Raw genomic sequence first — 16,872 nt, 5'->3', positions numbered from 1 at the left:
CATCACTGAGCCAAATCACTTCCATGACGGCCTCTCAGCAGGGAGAGATTCATGGCCAGAATTCGTCATACTGTACTGCTGCCCATAGGGGTGAACCGGTGCATATGTGGGTCATTAGAGTCAGGACTGGACTAGAGAATTTTATGTTAAACGATTTAAATTTGTTTCCATAAATTGTTTTATTTATATATGCACATGCCTCTCGTTGTCCCTATGGGGGGAAGAAACATGGAATGCATGCACATCCCTACATTTTCCTGCATAATGTGAAAGCTAGACTGCTATGGATTGTTATTCATTCTGGAAAAATGTTTAAAGGGGCACATAAAAAAACATAAAGGCATTCTGACCGAAAGGTAGATTGCTTTAGAAGAGATGTAAGATGATATGAATCCTTAGAAAAATTGTGAGGTGTTCAAATGTGCAGTAACACTAAAATGCCTGGCCCCAGGCCCTACCACAAGCTGGATACCCATGAAGAACATTATGCCTCAGCTACACTAGTGTCCTTTGTCATACTTGGAGGGGGTAAAGCAGCTGTCAGCGAACCTTAGCATTAAGATTTTCTATTTCAACAAAAGATGAAAAATATTAGGTGTAATGGTTTGTTAAAGAACAATTTCAAACTTGAGATGATTTAAAGGTTGTTTAAATATGCTTGGTTAAAGGCAAAGACATTGGATGACAAATGGGGAGATCTTTTTTAATAATCCTTTGCATGCTAAGCAAGTCAAATGAGGCAATCGTGTGGTTCACTGAAGCTTCAAAGCCTCCAATCGTGAAAAACCCAAAATCCTGTTGTTTGTGTACATCACAAACTGCCATAGTTCTCATTTTTCACACTTAATTTATTCACTTGATGTCTTATTAGCCTGTAGTATGTTTTGGCACAGGGCAGTTCTAAGGTCATGAAGGTGTGTGCATATACTGTGTTTGTATATCTGAGGGATTAGAGTTTGGTTTTGTAGTATCATCATGGTCTTGGGGTTTGTGGTTGGAGTCTGTGGGGTCAGGGTGGAGTGTGTCTGGGTCTCAAGATGGGAATCTGTGGCCACGGTTGGTCGGTGGTTTTTCCCTGGGTAGATGAAAATATGATAACTGCACCACAAAAGGCACACAAACGCGTGCAAGCATGTAACTGAAAAAGTGCAACCATTTTTTGTAGATCAATAATGTACTTAGATATCACTCTTTCACAGTTGTCCCCCAAATATCTTTTCCATCTTTCAGTCCATGATTCGCTTCCAAGACAGGTATTTGTTGCATCACCTTAGCTTGACTGCAGCTCTTCTCGGTTCACTAAAGACTTGGCCTTGTACAGCTGTGCTCCCCCAATGATGCAGTGGCAGAGGAATGTAGAACTTCAAAGCATAACATGAGAAGACAAAGAATGGCAGTGTTCAGACGGGATGAGAATATGTGATCTCATAAAACAGCACACAAACATGTTGGTCCATTTATGCAAGGTTAGACTGGAGAGGACGAGAAGGAGGAGACGAGAAGACCTGCCTCACATGTCCCTCGCCTGCTTTGTGGGAACCAGAGGAGGAAAAGGCGGGTAAACACGTGATGTTGCTCCCCAGTGATAGAACACATTGTAAAGGCACAGCTTGTTTAGTCTTCTTCAATCACTGTGGAAACATACAGTGGAGAGACGGATTGAAGTGTAGGATCACCCTGAAGTTTGGAAGTCACTGGTTTTCATGAGCCATGGAGTAAGAATGGATGAGAGTTTTGCAATTCCATAACCCCTGTAATTGAAAAGGACAGAGTTTGCAGCCCCTGAAAAAAGAAAGGAGTCAAAAGAGTCAAAGGGAGAAATGTAGTGAGATTCCAAGAGAGCGGAAAGAATCCTCAGACTCCTTGCTAAGAGTTTGAGGAGCTAATGGCTTTCAGATGTGCTCAGTGTCTTTTGTATTTTCAAAGGGGCATAAAATATTCCCCCTTACAGGAATCCAAACAGCGTCTGGTATTCACAGACTGAAAAGTCACAAGAGCAGTTGGAATGAAATGTTAATCACGAATGTTTGATCTAGTTACAAGTATTATGTGTTTTACATCCACAGACAGGCTTGTGCATTTTAATAGCCCCTTCATTTTGGGTTCCATACTTCTATAATGTAGGTGCTTTCATTTTGGGTGTGTGGTAATGAGTACAAGGGGCTGGGTGGGGTGGTGTTCTCCCTATTTCCTGTTCAAACTTTTGGGGAACTGTGGACAAAATGAGGTAATTTCTCACTCCAACTGTAGAGCTGACTGCACAGGAGGGAGTGCTGTAGTTTCCCAGTCCACTCTCAGCCACGTGCACACTCGGCTACTCTGTGATCGACCCGAGGTTATGGTCATTTCAGTCAAAGACAAGTAGGGAAAAGGAATTTACATTTCAAAAGCATAAAATTGGCTTAAAGCAAACGTTTGACTTTTAAAGGGCAACTTCACCAATATTCAACTTGCTTTCTATGGCTTTAGTTTAAGGTGTAAATGTACGTTAATGCTTTTAAACTTCACTCTGACTTCCATATATTAAAATATTTTTCTGCTTCTAACTGTAATACTCCTCCAGATTACATCACCCGCAGGAGTTTTCATCAATTAGAGTTCAGATGATGTCATCTGGGGAGGTCATCTCTAGAAAAGCAGCTTGACCTTGATTATAAACTTTGAGCAACAAGACGACATTATCTGGACCGAAGGTTCCTTTCAAGTGATATCATTTGGAGGCAGTCTTCAGCTTGAAGTAGAGAGATATTTTGAAATAGGGAAGTCAAACTTAAGTTTAATGGCATTTGTGTACATGTACTACCCAAATAGAACCAAAAGAAGGTGTCCTTTAAATATACAAAGCCAACCTCTGGTTAGCTTAGCTTGGAGCTTGGTTTGAGGCCAAGATTTAAACTTACTGAAATCTATGCTTGCAATGTGTCAAAGATGAGAAACAGTGAAGAATATGAAACAAAGAAAACCTAAAATGATCTTTTGCCTTCATTCCCATCTTCCAATAAAATCAATGTGCATTGCAATCAGCATCTGCCATCCTTGCTGTGAGCAGGTAACCATGTTGTCAGACAAGACAACCATGTTGTCTTTCAGTGATGCAAATTCAACTTTGCAAATTCAACAAATTCAACACGGTGTTTTTCTTATGAAATATGAAAGATTATTTAACAATTCATTACCATATATATATTGAAATGCTTGATGTCAAATGTGAGGAAACACCTAGTTCAACAGTAACCAGTCCTATGCACTGTTGTAAAGGCTTATCTTATCTTAACCTAATACAATTAAAAAGTAGCGTAAAAGTAACGTAGTTTACAGTAATTGATTTAAAACTAAGCTGAAATATTTTCTTTGCTATTTTTAACATTCCCTTCAGGAACCTTCCCTAAGACTAAGACGTGGTGATTTTGAGGTTGCCTATACTGAGGTGTGGTCCAACACAATGACTTATGCCACTGAGTTGAAAAGGAAAAGCTTGAAAGGGGTTGAAAGCATCTTGTTGGCTCTTGAAGAGAGGGGATGGGCCTACATGGGAAATTGTGTTTTTTAACAATCTGTCAAGCAGGATCTGAGTATTATCTGAGTATGTCCTCTCTGCAATTTTCTTCAAATGTTTGCACTAACCTGTGCTATAAACATGCCATTTCCCTTCCAGTGGAGCTGTAATTTGTTCAATTCTACACACTTATAGTCAAAATTTAGCATAGTCTCATGTTTTCAAAGACTTGAATTTATCAAGACTTATATGAAGACTTGCTCTCGGAGGATTCTTTATGCACCAGCAGATAATGTTGCAACACTGTTTAAAAGAGTCCACTCTCCACTCAATTCGTCTGTTGGACAGCCATAGCACCTTTAAGCCAGAATTTGTCCCTAATCACTCCACCCCACCCTCATTGTCTCCGCTGGTTATACTCAAGCATGTAAGAGCCACTCTTATACAATCTTGCAGTTCTGAAACAACAATAAATTCATGATGAAAAGCTGTAATTTACCATTAAGAAGTATAAACTTTACCCCCATTTAACTCAAACATTTTCAGTTACTGATTTCCTGTGGTTTATAGGACGCATTTTGACTGTTCCCTAGAGAACAACTTGTTCCTTTCAACTGCATATGTAGGAACTTATAGTGATAACAGAAATAAATGTAGCAAGACAAAATTTGAAAGAATTTTATTAGAAGAAAAATTGTGTTACTGCAAAGACCCTGGTGCAACTTTGGTGGATGTAGTGATATTCTAATTGTTAACACTAGGACAAAGAAGAATATGCACAAACTGAATTAATGTCGTAATGTCTTTACTCTCTTTTTTGTGTTTGTTTACCCAGACAGTAAACAACCAGCATTAGTTTCAATCCTCTATACAGTCTTTAAAGTCATTGAAAACTTTTTAAAATCTTTATAACAATCCTAAGTATTAAACCTAACCCATTAGGCATAAATACTGTACCAGAGTAACATTTAAATTTAAATACAATACTCAAATGCAGGCGAGATTGACAAATTTCCTCTATCTGGATACTGGATGTGTCCTATTACAAACACTTTTCAATCTCTGTCAGCTAAGAATAAATGTTTATCCATAAATGTTAGTTAGCTGTCTGCAGAACAGGTGAAGATAGCTGCAGGAAATGTGATCATCAAAGCCAAAGGATTTTACTGTACATAAAACGATTTTCTCTGTAGTGTATAAGGTGTATTTATCTCTACCATCATTCCAACACACTAGGCCAATTTAATATTTATCAGCAGGTCAAATAACATGAGAGCTGAGCTTTGCTTCAGTTTGCCTTAACTAGTGCCTGTGAATGTGCATGTGTTTATGCAATGTGTGTTCAATTATAAGTGTGTGTACTTGTGTTGCTGATGTGTGAGTTGGAAAAGCCTTGATGTGTGTGAAACTCTTGTAAAGCAGGTGTACTTGGGAGCAATGGCAGAATAGGTCGTCAGGCTAGCAGTTAGCCTGCTGCTTATACTGCTGTAGCTCTGTGATCATTATAGGTTTGGACAACAGATGCTAAGATACTTGAAACATCCACCTACCTGCCCATCAGCATTCTTTCCACCTTTCATCCATCCCTCTGATCCTTCCTGATGTTGTGTCACCCCTTGTTTGGCTGCAGCTGTTTTTATGCAGAATCACAGGTAAAGATGGATGCAGGGGTGGGGGCAGATTTGCAAGTATGTGTGCAGAAAGCGGTCAACAAAAACAAGTGGGAGAAGAGGGAAAAAAAGGGAGGGACTGATAGAAATATGCACAGAGATGGATTCCTCCTTAAAATCATCACCTTGTGTGCCAGTAAAACACAAGATGTACTGTATAAGGTTTTATTAAACAAATCCAGAAGATGCGTCTCTGATTCTCTGGGAAACTGAAGTCATGTCCCTCTATCAACACAAATAGATCCTGTTGTTCCCCACCACTGTCTGTGACACATTTGTTTAGGGTCAAACCTCTATTGCTCTAAGACACGCATATGCTCTGAGGCCTATTAAAGTAGCATATCAATGGACCACCCAGGAGTTTTACGCGAACCAAAAAAGTTGGGGGGATTATAGTCTAGAAACACAGAACAGAGCTCAGAACATATGTAGTGAAAAGTGGGAAGATCTAAAGAGATGATGAGACAGTTTTCACACTCTTAGCTGCTAAGTTATACAAATTTTCCCATGTCCTTCAAACATACACACACCAAGCATAACACAAAGCCCCATGGTCACTGCATGGTGGTTTTTCTGAAGGTCAGTTTGAGCTGAGCACTCAAGAGATGGACAGCTGTGATACCTTTGATTCTACCCCTCACTCACTCGTACACGCTTTGGTTTTGAGCTCAGTTATCTCATTTAGTCCAGAGCCATGTTCAGTGAAATGCCTTCCCACTTTTCTAACATCTTACATAGTCAGCAGCAGTCATGTTATTATAATTAATGTGATTGTATATTATGTTCCAAAGGAATAATAAATTACTAAAAGAAAGAGAAATTATGTCATTGTCATTGTGGTCAAATGTCAAGCTACAGCAAGGAGCTGATTAGCTTTGTACAAAGACTGGAAGCAGCCTGGCTCTGCTAAAGGGTTGTAAGTCATCGCTATATCTCACTTACATTAACATGTTCAACAGTATTTCTTCAAATGATGCAAAGGAGTAAGTGTACACATGAAAAAAGGCTCCCAAATTACTTATAGCTCTTCATTTTGTTAATAATAAAGTATATATAAATAACATAAGGGGGTAATGAGCTTACTCACTCAATAAATTTAAATCAGAAGTAACTCACACCCAGTCTCCAACATGTGTTTGCTTGACAAGTGCTCAGCTGGGCTGTGGCTGTGTCACCCAACTGGAGGTCCCACAAGTGGTGCTTTGAAGTGTTGAGGGCCCCCCACATGGAGAAAGTGGTACTATAGCAGCAGACAGAGACCTTGGGGTTGGGGGGGGAGGGGGATGAAAGGCGGTGCTGTAGCAGTCCAGCTGTTTGCTGTGACAGCCCAACACCAAGGAAAGACACAGGATTTTAAAGAATCAATATTTGTTGTTTTGTGTGCCTGGTAAAGTGGGTGATAGGTTGCGTGAACTCTTGAAAAGCCTGTTGAGTTGTTGAGTTGTGAGTTGTCATTCTTGTGATTTTTTAATTCTTTCTTCTCCAAAGCAACGAAAAACATTTTTAAATGGATCCTTAATCGAGAGAAAACTAAAGACTTCCTGTGATGTTACACAGAAGTCAAAAGACCTGAAGTGTGACTGTGATGGTGTGTGGTCTCACTGTGAAAGTGTGTTTAAGCCTTTCTATAACATGGTCTCAGGCATCTGGCAAAGGCTGGTGGTTGGACTGTGCTCTGTGTAGTTTGAAAGCATGAAACCTTCACCCCATCGGTGCACCGTTTGACTTCATTAGCTTGCTTCTACTTGATTAGATTACTTATTTTGCCAAAATAGAGCAAAGAAAATAAAAACTCCTCATGTTGGTATCGGGAAGACACCCACTGTGGAAGACAGTGGTTTTCAGAAAACATTTGCCATTTGCCATTTGCCACAGTCAGCTTTTGGTTTCCAATAAGGATCTTCAACAACATAAACAACTTTAAACACAACAGAGTACCACGGCTTTCAGTAAACACACGCACGCACACACACACACAAGCACACACACACACACACACACACACACACACACACACACACACACACACACACACACACAAGCACACTACACACTGTGTAAATGGAGAGTGAAAGGTTATGAATAGACATGGAACAGGTTTGGGATTCATTTTGTGGCCAACACTATAAAGATCTCAAATATAAACAAGATTATATAAGGTGATGTTAAGGTTAGGGATGGTATAGTCATACATGTGTGCATGTGATCACTGTAATTGCAGGACTAGCCTAAGGAATGCGACTCCCTCTGTCAACTCCCTCCACCTCGTCCGTCTTCATTATGGTCGGTTCCCTTATATTGGTCATGTGATTTACAGCTAAGGGCCCCAACTTCAGTGATATAGGGCAAATTCCTTACCAGGATCAGTGCAGTTTCATACACACAGCAGGGGCCAGAAACCCAGAAAAGAGGAAGGATTAGGGAAAGATAGAACAGATGAGGTGGAATTGGTGCAAGCTAAGACAGAAAAATGAACAATGTTGGAAGACATAAATACCATTTTTATGACAACAATAAAAAACGTTACTAGGGGAGAAAGAGTCAAAACCCAATGGGAGGTTAACAGAAAAGGACGGGAAAAACTACACAGAGCATGAGCCATATCCAAGTCCAAGGATTTCTCTAAGAGGTGTGAAGTTTTACAGTGTTTAAAATCTCCAAAGCTTTGTTGACTTAAGACCTCAGCAGAGTCCACAGGCCAGTTCAGGGAAGCAGCATGCTGAGCACCTCTCCTGTATATTGTGATGGGAGGGATCAAATTACAAAGTAACACATGCCATTTATGTATAAAGCTCGGTTTTTATCACCCGAACCCTTAAAGTACATTTCTCACGATGGGAAGAAATGCCAAAATGTATTCATAAATCTAGAGAGCTTACAGCTATAGCATCTGCACAAGCAGAAACAAAACAGTCCAAAAACAGAGCAGAAAGTCATAGCAGCCACACTAGCAGGGCCATAAAAAACGGTTTGTAACATTTAAAACACATTCCCAGCTGTCATCACAGATGCTAGATAAGAGGACTGCTGTGGGGTGACCATTCTTGCCATTGTGAGTGGTGAGCACAGGCCATTGTAAAAACAACCGGGACATTGCCTACTTGACAAACAAAGCCGTGGGCTTGTAACATGTAAGATAATGTAAAAGTTGAAGTAGGTAATTGCTTCAAACCACTTCACAAGCAAAAGGTCAAACTTGAGGCGGTTGAAAGAGGAATCAAAGCAGCAGCTGGTAATAACAGGTCATAAAAAGCATGAGATGTCTGCCAGAAGTGAGAATGCTGACTACAGATAGTGATAACATCATGATAAAGTTGATTATTATTTATGTGATGATGAAAGATAAAGCTGTGTATACTATAATTTGCCACAGTCTTACTTGAACTCTGGTGCAGCAGGAGTACTGTAGGCTCCAACATTTTTCAATTGACATCCAAAATATGCACCCTCAACCCCACTACCTCTCCATCATCCACCACACTCCACCCAACATGCCTCAACACCACCTTAACCCAGTCTTTCCCCTTATCCTCATTTCATTCCCAAGGGTTTTTTTTTTTCTTTCTCCTGACTGTGAAAAAGTCAGCCAAATAGGATGTAGTCAGACCTAAATGGTCATTTGATAATGACAATCATTACTGTAGAGATGATAAAAGATTCCTGTGAGTAATCCTATGATGTCAGGGGAAGACAATGAGAAGCTAAGGCGGGGAGTAGCAGTTGTATGCGTCCTGACCTGTAAAGCAAAGGGATACAGCTGGGATGAATGAGGACTTGTGACACAAAAGGGAGTTTATTAAAGGGGGGTATATATGCCAGTCTTTAAATATTTATCCACATAACAGTGTAATTGACCTGAAGTCTGGAGCCCTGTCAGCTACTAACATAAAGGACATGTTACAGAGTGACTGGGTATAAAGTTAAGGTGGCTGGGAGCTTTCTGTTGATGAGAACACATTATTAAATTAAAATACAGACAAAACATCAATTACATATGAACAAAAGAACAATGTACACATTTGTAACATTACAAGCAGTGATAACTTCTATGAGGAGCTGTGGCTTTCTGGATTACAGATTAGACAGAAGTCAACTAAAGCGCAAGTACTTTTCTTTAATGTACTCTACTCTAAGTAGAGGAACCAATTAAAAGTCAGACTGAAGCACCCAATACATGTTCCAAAATATACTTTAAGCACAAAACACTGATTTACACTGTGGCCCATAAAGTTGGAATCATTTTGTATTTAGACACATTCCTCTTTTTTGCAAATGTTAATTGCGGTTTAATTTTCACTGTGGTATGTTTGAGAGATTGATCAATAAAGTTTTGAGAAGATATTAACTTAACCTATCAAGTATAAATCACATTGTAAGAATAGTTTCATAAGAGGTAAAAACTTATTTATTTCCAACTTTATGTCCAACAGTGTGTAATTGGTTTGCACACAGTCTATTTAAAATGATTGAACTTTATGCTCTTGATCACATGACTGTACAATTCTAGTCCAGATTTCTACCATATGTGCCTCATAAATAACATTTCTGCCAAGATCTAATATGTCCAGGCCTTGTTACAGTTGATTTGTGGTCATATTTAAAGAGAGAATGAAAAACCTTTTTTCTGAAAATTTCATTAAAAATAAGACACAAAGCGCCAGTTTTATTTCTTAAATTCATATGTTTAGCCTTTAATAGCCATCAAAAAAAGCAAAGGATAGGGGCTTTACACTATTGAATTAGAACTTTATAAACTTTTAAATGAGTGGCACAGAGAGGAACAAAATATGAGATTAATGAGGGCTTATTGGGTAAGAACCAATACATCTGGGAGTGTAAAATAAAATAACCACAGACTTATTCTTTAAATTGAGACATAACGTTAATGATGGGAAAATATATAATGCAACCTCCAGAAGGCTTTGCATCTGGTAATTATTTCTACTATCTGATAAAACCTGTGAAAATGTAAAAAATGAAAAGGGGATGACCCACACTATTGTGGGAAATACAACCACCATGTTTTTAAACCTTTCTACATGTTTACTCTGTTTAATGTCAGAGGAGTTTTTGAATTGCTGAATGATGAGAAGCACTAATGGATAATTCAATCATATGTTGGATTTGAGGAGAAAACAGGGGAAAAAATGAGCACCTGAGGAAAGTGCATAGCCTTCATTGCTGAGGAATGCAATGAAACAGGCCTGTACCTACTGTATGAACAAAAGTAGCCTGATACCAGCTGCACATAATAGCAGGTCATTTGTGAGGTGTACATTTAACTGCTTAAAAGGGCCATAGACTTCTGAGCTTCACCTGGTTTCTCTTTCCTGCAGTTTCAGATCTGGAAACAGGTGGAGTGTGAAGGTGAGAGTCAGGGCTCTTCAGAGTCATAGTCTATTGGCCAAATCTCAACATTGTAGACCTAAGTCAAATAATATTTTGTTGAGCACACACAGGTTTTGCCAGTTAGAGACAAATAAGAGAAAATAAGTATTATGTGAAAGTATTGGTGCAATCGGCCTGTAGGTTGTTTAACATGTAGACATCAATCATCTGTGTTTCGTGGAATAAACAATGTATCTTTACAAAAAAAAAAATCACATGTTCCTTTATTGTTTTTGTTTTGTTTTGTCATTTTCAAAAACATGGTTTAAATTATACAGAACATTTTGGGTCACTTTGAATGCTTTCTATCATTTGGAATTGTCTCTTGTTGACATTGTGGGTTTAAAAAAATTTTTTTTAATCTCCACCATATATTTGCTGTCCTGTGATTGTTATTTTTCTGGCCTGAAAAACACACCTGCAAATTCAATTAAAATAAACAATCTGACCTTTATAAACATTTTAATGAAATTAAATAAAATTGAACTTGTATGTTGTTTCCTCTGTTTTTTACCTCCTCTGTTTTTCTGTTTACAATAAAAATAACTTCTGAAACTGCGTTCTATTATTGTCAAGGATGACGCCAATCCTCCGCGGTTTGTTCTCTGGGAGGTTATGTCTTATGACCTCAGGGTTGTTTAAATACTTCCAGAGTAAAGCTATTAACCCCTAGCCAGATACAATTGATGACATAGCCTCCATCTGACTTGATGTTTGCCTGTTAATTAAGGTTGTAAACAGGTGGATGAGAGAAGCTTTGAGCTTTGGGAAACGTTATGCTTGACTATCACACTTCCTCACAAGTTTATTGATGTTTACCTCTTCAGGCTTTAGATAAATGGTTCTTGCTCTTCCATTGTTTTTACAGGAGAAATTCATAAAAACACCTAAAAAATGCTATTTTTTGTATAGTTAGGTCACTTGAAGTGTTTTTACTCCTCTAGAAACTAATTTGAGAATGTGCTCTGGTTTGTTTTTGCTGATTTTGCAACATCACACAGCATTATATTACTTGTTGTTTTGAGGAAAAACATAAAAACATCTTATCTGGGATGTTTTTCTGTAAACTCTACCTGTAAATGAGAGGCCAGAAAGATGAGGTTCTGTCATTAATTCAAAATAACATCATGCATCACTGCATTACAGGAACCTAGAAAAGGCACCAGTGGCACATATAATGACTGTATTTAAACAGAGTTTGGGGGTGTTTGTACTTTTTGTGAGTATATCATGCTACATACTAAACATATATCTGACAGCCAGAGTTACTTTACGTATAATGAAGTGCTTTGTTATAGAGTGAATATGATGAAAGTTAAATCACTTTGTGAGGTGAAAGAAATTGAAACTCATTTGATTGATATTTGGCATTTTTCTTTATAAAAATTGTAAACACTACTGGCTCCCACAGACTGGGTATGTGCTCACGTGGTACACTGATTATTCCTGTCAATTTAAAAAGGTGCTCCTAATTACAACTTTTATGTGTATAAAAGACACCTGTTCACATAATATATATCTTTCATTCAAATCTCACCACCATGGACAAGACCAAAGAGCTGTCAAGCGAAGTCATGGACGAGATTGTAGACGTGCACAAGGCTGGAATGGGCTACAAGACCATCAGAAAGAAGCTTGGTGGGAAGGAGACAGCTTTTGGAGCAATTGTTCGCAAATGGAAGAAATACAAACTAACTAGCAACTGCCCTCGATCTGGAGCTCCATGCAAGATTTTACCTCATGGGTTAAGGGTGATCCGAAGAAAATTGAGGGATCAGCCAAGAACTACACTGGAGGAGCTTGGGAATGCTCTCAAGGCAGTTGGGACCACAGTCACCAAACAAACCACTGGTAACACAGTACGCCGTCATGGATTGAAATCCTGCAGCACCCCCAAGGTCCCCCTCCTCAGGAAGGCACATCTACAGGTCCATCTGAAGTTTCCCAAAAACATCTAAACAATTCACAGAAGGACTGGGTGACAGTGCTGTAGTCAGATGAGACCAAAATCAAGCTATTTGGCATCACCTGGACTCGCCATGTTTGGAGGAAGAAAAATGCTGACTATGAACCTAGGAACACCACCCCTACAGTCAAGTACAGAGGTGGGAATATTATGCTTTGGGGCTGTCTCTCTGCTAAAGGTACAGGCTGACTTTGCCGCATTAAGGGGCCAATGTATAGTAAAATCTTGGATGAGACCCTCCTTCCCTCAGCCAGAACACTAAAGATGGGTCGTGGACAATGACCCAAAACATACCATCAAGGCAAGGCAAGACGTGGCTCAAGAAGAAGCACATTAAGGTCATGGAGTGACCTAGCCAGTCTCCAGACCTTAATCCTATAGAACATCTATGGAGGGAGTTGAAACTTTGAGTTGCCAAGCGACAGCCAAGAAACCTTAAGAATTTAGATAAGATCTGTAAAGAAGAATGGACCAAAATCCCTCCTGAGATGTGTGCAGACCTGGTCACCAACTACAAGAATAAGTCTTACCTCTGTGGTTGCCAACAAGGGGTTTCTCCACCAAGTACTAAGTAATGTTTTGATTGGGGATCCAATTGTTATTTTACTCACTGAGATGCATCTCAACTTATAACATTTGTATCATGTGCTTTTTCAGGGTTTTTGGTTGATATTCTGTGGGCAAACGTACAAAATCAGCAGGGGATCAAATAAATATTTCCCTACTGTATAATGAGTGATAAAGTATAATGAATGTAAAGGTAAGTATGCTTTACACTAATTAGAAATCTCCACATGCTTAATACACATAAACTGTGGATACCTTATCCGATATTCCTCTACACCCTTGAACACCTGAATATGCTGCAATACCTGGCGCCATCTGCTGAAATAATGTAGAATTACCTTTTACTCCTGAGCAGGAATGAGGTCAAACCTTGGCGCATGTGAGAAAAAATACCCTGGGAGCACCAGTTATAATATGCGCCTTCAACTGTTGTGCTATTGTCTGAGATAGAGTGTGTGTTACCCCAAGAAGGCATTGAACTGTTGCCTGTAGAGCTCAGAGCTAGATAGTCTGGGGGTTTGAGGAAGGAAATAAGCCAGAAACAACAGACAAAAAAGAAACAACAGTGAAGAGATTGAGGAATGGTCCAAGAGAGAAATTAATTGAGGGAGGAGCAGAGTATCATTATAAAATGGGGGTTGGGGGGAGATAACATGCATGTGAGAGCTCCCCAGCAGTCTTCCCAGAGAGATGAGATCACAGATGACAGCCACAGGGTGTCAATTAAACACCTGGTAAAGAAAAAGGGGTGATAGGGAGTGTCAAAGCTCATTGATCAGAAGAATACTGGACAAAAGGGAGATAAGTTAAGGTGTGTGTGTGTGTGTGTGTGTGTGAGCATGTGTGAAAACTATAAACTATACACCTGCCTGTTTATGTGTGAGACACAGCTAATGGCTCTAACTGAAATATTAGTTTGGGTATACAGTATAAGTGCATGTGTTTTTGCACATTCTGCCATCAGGGTCCCTTGGGAAAGTTATGTGTGTTTACTGGAGGAACACCTCTGGCCCTGGCTGAAGCATGACTGTGCTCATACCAGTTGCTCAGCTCGGCTCAGCCAGGCTCAGAGACGCCATCGCTGTTGCTGTGAAGCACTGATTTCCTGTGCACATTCCCCACCTTCCCGGCTGTGTTATTGTTGGCCTAGACAAAGGGGTACACAGCTAGCAGCTAGGATGTCTCTACTCTTTAGGGCCTTCAGACCCCAGAGAAACATGGTGGAATGTGGATGGTGGATATCTTGAGCTTGGCGTTGTTGTAATGTTTTTTTTTTTTGTCTCAGTCGTAGTTGGAGCATTGCTGTATAGGTGCCAATGTCAGTCTGTCAGTCAGATTTTTTATTTTTTTGGCTCGTATGTGTTCTGATGGCGTTGCTGCCTTTGTTTTTAGCACCACCACTGGCATTTGTGAAAGGATTAACATGAAAACTGGTGAACTCATTCATATTCCCTTTAGAAGAAACTTTCGTTTTCTTCTAGTTTCATCATCAGGACACCATTTTAATGTGTCAAATCACCAGCAGGAAAGAATAATCTAGAATAATACAACAATGTTTTTCATACTGTGGCAGTGAACCCTTTTTTTAAAAAATATAAGAGGTAAGGTAAAAAAGCTGAACAAAATACAGCTGTGAAGGTCTTTAAAACATAAAAGGCATTCAATGTTTCTGAACATGTACATAAGTACTTTAAAGTGTTGTTCTCTATGTTCAGCAATGATTTATACTTAGTTCATTGTCCATTGTGCTGTTTGTTCATCAGCTTTTTTTTAAGGAAAAAATACTTTATATATATATATATATATATATATATATATATATATATATATATATATATATATATATATATATATAATATACATTATATTAATTACATAGCGGTGTTTTATTAAGCACAAATAAATGCACACACACACACACACACACACACACACACACACACACACACACACACACACACACACACACACACACAATAACACACCGAACAAATACACACACAGTCATACCCTGGCTTGTCTGGGCACATACTCATTTTGACACCAATTACCATGAGAAAATGGTTCTGTAAAACTACATGGTTTACTTTTTTCTCTCGCATTGTTCCTTGTTACAAATGTTGCAGAATATTCATTACATTTCCTGGTGTCTTTCTTTCCCTTTTATGCCTGCCTGACCTAACCTGACATTACTTCAGAGAGGCCACATTCTTAGCCTGATGATGATAACAGAACTCAATACAACACAATGGCTCCCCGAAACAAAATCTATTGAGTAGAAGTATATAAGAAGAACGTTAATGAATGGACTACGCATGTGCAGAGGCCAACAGTATGTGTGCGTGAACACATAGTCTGCATACATGTTTATAAGATCAGTGCATGTTAGTGTGAGTGATATGTTTGCTCATGTGAGCACAGGAAAGGAGTCATTCTACCGGTTTGAGGACATAAAAAATATAAGCTCTGGCATGTGAAAAAAAACATCAGCCTTCCCACAATACAAACATACTGTGATAACAGAACACACCCAGCTGGGGGAAATGTTCCTGTCCACATTTCCGAGATAATAACAGTATGGCAGGTCAGATACACCTGTCAGCCAAGCTACTTGTCAGGATTTGTCTGGTGCATCTCTGGTAAACAAAGGCTTCACATGACTCTAATAATGCTTTTTTTCTTTGTATGAAGAATCAGTATGTGTTTGTGCACACGCAGTAAACACTTGCTAGTTCCTGTCTTTTGCAGATCTTGTCTCACATTTTTCCTGAGTTCCACACAGGCAGACAGATAAATCTCTGTGCATCATAGCTGCCTTATTGGCCACATTTTCTGTTTGCATCTCATAAAACCCATTCTCACGTACTCAGGTGAAGAAGTCCTGCAAAACTTAACAATAACCTCACACAAGGTAATTCAGTGTCACTTTGTAATCCTGTGAGCGCGGGTTGGGCCCTGATCATTAGTAGTTTCCCAATTGAATTAACTAGTGAAGTGGTGGCTGAACAAATTGGCCTATACTCACAGATATAGTGTTACAGGGAATATTCTGTGTACTGTTTTTTTCAGGCTTTGCCCTCTAGCCTCCGTAGTGAGTGAGTGCCAGCTATTGTCCGTGCAGAGGTAAACAGGACTTTATAAAGCACTACTGCATACCTAGAATAACACCCATGCTTCTGTGTGATTCAAAGTGGCTGAATAATATGTGACATAGGGCAATAATTCCCAAGAATGCTACATCTACAGCGCCATATGTATATGAGCTTGAGCTGAACTATGAATAACCCCAACAAGCCAACAATGTACTTATGTATGGTTTCTAAACTGTGCCAAAACATTATAAGGTCAGGAATAAATAAGCTGATGCTGACAACTGTGATTTTGAAAGTTTCATATTCTCGTAAATTACTTAAGGCAACATTCCTTACTATCATAAACGTGTCCAACAAACATCTCAACATTAACCTCTGCTTACCTCAGAAGGAAGAACAAGTGGAAATAGGACGTAGGTCAGACTTGTGTGCTTTTCCAGAATTGCTCCTTACCGACAGTCAAATTGCATTTAAAAAAGACAAACAAAATCATTTACATAAAGCTTTAGAATACTAATCTGCAAATGCTCCTTGTCCAAGGGAATTTTATTTTCCTTTCTATGTAAAATGCCTTGAGATGTTTTCAGAAGATGAATTACAGATACACTCAGGTGTTTATTGGCTATAGCACGCCTTAACAAGGATTGGCTCATGACATGTGTTTGTGTGGTAAGAAATAACGATCATCTGCTT

The 16,872-nt window shown here is 39.1% G+C and overlaps 1 pseudogene; it reads left to right on the top strand.

The window, feature by feature from the left end:
• Nucleotides 1–12,095: 12,095 nt before the first annotated feature.
• On the top strand, nt 12,096–12,870 carry LOC137131860 (uncharacterized; annotated as a pseudogene).
• Nucleotides 12,871–16,872: the final 4,002 nt, after the last annotated feature.

The sequence above is a fragment of the Channa argus genome, chromosome 8, assembly GCF_033026475.1.
Source record: "Channa argus isolate prfri chromosome 8, Channa argus male v1.0, whole genome shotgun sequence".
Lineage (NCBI taxonomy): Eukaryota > Metazoa > Chordata > Actinopteri > Anabantiformes > Channidae > Channa > Channa argus.
This window is presented reverse-complemented; position numbering and strand designations above follow the sequence as displayed.